Below are 3,852 nucleotides of genomic sequence, written 5' to 3' on the forward strand. Positions count from 1 at the left end.
ATGGACTGAAACATAAAGTTTCAACGCATCAGTAACAAAATATACAAATGTAACGTTGCCCACTTGTGGTTTGCAGAAATGCACAATTATTTTCACATAATCGGGTTTGTGAGAGACTACGGAAAATAAGCAGTGCCGAATGACTGCCGTCTTTTTTCTTGCCAGGTGAGTAAATGTACTCGAGAACTGAGAACTCTGCACATGGATGCACCCCTGGCGTCTAAAAGCAAACGGTAGCCAATGAGTGATATCACGTCTTTTACACAGCCCATGGTGCCAATGTATGAACAAACACAACAAGGACGAAACAACCAACACGAAGAGTGAGACCCAGACATCACGCGCTGTGGGCAAAGACAGCTTTACGACTCGTGGCAGAAACTCAGAGGTCGAGCGTGAGAAAAGGTTAACACAAACATAAATGAGACGTTCATCTGGTGTTTGGGAAAAGAACGGCTCTTTGAAATAGAGACAGCACAAAACAGACCCGCTGGACGGATAACGTCAACAAGGACCGAAGCAATCAAAGAATAAGCAACCGACTGACAGGTGAGACGAAGAGAAGAGATTTAGTTTGGATTCAAAGGTCTAAACGGTCTGATATCAGCAGGGAGGTTATTTTAGAGGACGGGGTCATGATGCGAAAAACTTCCAAAAAAGTGGCCATTTCTTAAAATTGAGAGTTCACGACATTTCCAGTCATGTTTGTAGCGACACAAGCAGGTATTTTTAAACTTGACTTTGAGACATTTCCTGCCACGCTTTTAGCAAGTTTGAGACATTTCCAGCTCTGTCTGCAGGTTTGCAGGTTCAGATGTTTGGGACACATTTGCAGCGACAAAAGCGGGTGTTTTTTAGGGAGAGTTTGGGACAAATCAAGCTGTGTTTTTAGCGACAAAAGCAGGTATTTTTTAATGAGTTTGGGACAGATCCAGCTGTGTCTGCAGGTTTACATGTTCAGACGTTTGGGACATGTCCAGCTGTGTTTGCAGCGGCTAAAGCAGGTGTTTTCTAACAAGTTTGGGACATGTCCAGTGTGCTTGCAGTGACAAAATCTAGTATTTTTTAAGAAGACTTCAGGACATATCCAGTCATGTAAGCAGCAACTAAAGCTTGTAGGTAACAACTAAAATATATTAACAAGCGTTTGGGACATGTCCAGCTTTGATTTTAACACACAGGGATCAGTGTTTGAGTGACTTGATCTGATATCAGCTGGCAGACAAATAGCAGAGCTTCAGATCCGTCTGTGTATGAATCAGCTTCTAATCCCGTCTGCTTACACACACACACACACACACACACACACACACACACACACACACACACACACACACACACACACACACACACACACACACACACACACACACACACACACACACACACACACAGTCACTCGAGTTCATCAAACAGCTGTTCAAAGTAAATTCGGACTCCCCTCAGGGAGGAGAGTGTAACTGTGCGAGCCCTCATTACAACACTCAACATCTTTAATAAAACGCCACGTTAGACTAAAGTTTAATTGGAGGAAAATGAAATCCTCCACTTGTGAGGTGCTGAGAGACGCCGCGGCGTGTCTCTCTGAGGACGGGGTCCAGCTGTCCAATCATTAGTACTATACTCACTGCATCACTCATTATAACATGAGTACTTAGAATATTCACGTGTACTGCTCAAGTACTGTGATAGCAGAGCTGGGAAACATTTTTTTTTCTTCTTTTAAAAGACTGCGGACTGAGAGCACGGATGAATTACTTAACGGGTCTAAAGGGAACAGGCCCAGTGGCCCCAAATGCCAGGGGCCCCATCGGCCTCCAACTGCAAAATGTCACTCAAAATAGCACACACACGGACTACTAAGAAACACTAAAGGGGCCGTTTATGCTGCACCAATTCTTGCACAAACGTTAAAGTTTTGTTGCGGTTTGGCCTTTCGTTCATGACGATGACGTTTTTGGGGACTGAAACGCAAACTTTAGAAACCAGAGTGCGATCTTCTGAAAGTGCCACCGCGTCGCTGCGTGAACTGGCAATGTGCAGATCCTGTGAGAACGGCGACGTCACGGCCTAAATTCACACGTGTTGTTCTTCTACGGTGTGTCATTACACATTTACACCACCAACTACTGGCCTGGCATGCATACCGCAGCATTTTGGGTTGTTTTTGTGGATCCATGTACACCGAGATCATTGTCAGTGTTATCATATGAACTAAAGATTTTCAAAAACGCAAAGATTTTCCCTTTTGAGGAGGCCTGTGCACTTATAAACGTGGCCCAAAAGGCCAAAAGAGACACAAAACGCAAAAAAAATCCAAATATACACAATGACTACAAAGTGAAGCAAAACAAATACAGACACAAAAATGAAAAAAAAAAAAAAAATCACACTAAATGATCGCAAAGACACAAAGTGACCTCCAAAAGACACAAAATGAACTCAGATGCACCAAACGACTGCAAAGACACAAAATACCCCAAAACACGAGAAAGATAAACAAAACAAGTGACCACACTTTCCACTGACTGTTTCCATCCGAGCATCGCGAGCTGTGTGAATATAACGACAGTTTAGCAAATATCACAAAAAAAGTTACTTCTTCTAAAAGTTACCAACTCCAGCTTTTATCTGAACACTGGAAAGCACCACAGCAAAACATTTTTAAAAGTCTGCTCACAGGTTCTTTAAATATGAAAACTGTGGGGGTGCAGAAAAAATAGTGTGAAGCAAAATTAAACACAACAAAAACACAAGCAGACGTCAAATTTCATGCCTCTAGTTATTACACTTGTGAAGATAAAGAAGGCTAAAAATGGCCTCCTGTATATGAATGACAACATTCCCAGAGCAAATAAATCAATAAATAAAGCAATTTTTAAAGTTTTGTTAAATTCTTTTAGAAAAAAATACATTTTTGGTGCCAAACTGAATAAAGTAAAAAAAAATAATAACAACATCTGAGACAGAATGACCCCAAAGTTAGCTGTATGATGCTTCTTTACAGGTAATTTGCAAAAAAAATTGAAGTGTTAGGCCGATGTTTCCGAGTGGTTTTACCTAAAAACACAAACAGTACTTTACTTTTGTTCCAGCGGTCACATCAGAAGCAGACGAACATCGACAAAAAACAAGAGACACATTTCTCTGTAAATATTAACATTTATTTAAGTATACAATTTAGTATTCTCATTGCCCCCCCACCCCCCCGACCCTTTTCACAGGTTCGCTGTCAGTATTTCGGCTTCTCGATGCAGCATTAAAGCCTCGCTGGAGGACGGTAAAAACTCTTCAACACGAACAGTTAAAACGAGCGTCGGTTATTTCTTTTCTCCGCGTACGGACGGAGCATCACAGGCATCGCCACAAGCTGCTTGCAAATGCCACATTTGGTTCATTATTTGCTTTTTTTTTATTATTCTCCATGAGGAGGCATTTACAGTCGCATTGCATAAAATCATAGTTTGTTAACTGAAGGACGGAAGTGAATGAGTGAATACTTTTAATCATTTTTGTGGATGAAATGATATTTAGTTTGAAATACCGACCGGAGCGCTGCTGCTGTTTCCTCCTGCAGGAAATAACGGAATGATGTCACAACAAAAACAACCAACCAGACATTAACAACAAAACCATCATTTCACAAATGCCACAGTGTGTGTGTGTGTGTGTGTGTACGTGTTTTTGTTTTAAGCCAAAGAGAGTGAAACATCGTCAGTCATGCTCGCAGTCTCCATTAAAAGGTCACAATATTGCGTGACCTTTAAAAAATGTCCCATCGTCACGGAAACCTGCTTGGAAAAATAAAAATTACTTGACGAAAAAAACACAAAACTGAACTATCATATAAAC

Source organism: Plectropomus leopardus, chromosome 7 (assembly GCF_026936395.1).
Source record: "Plectropomus leopardus strain MGB_pleo_1.0 chromosome 7, ASM2693639v1, whole genome shotgun sequence".
In the NCBI taxonomy this organism is placed as follows: Eukaryota; Metazoa; Chordata; class Actinopteri; order Perciformes; family Serranidae; genus Plectropomus; species Plectropomus leopardus.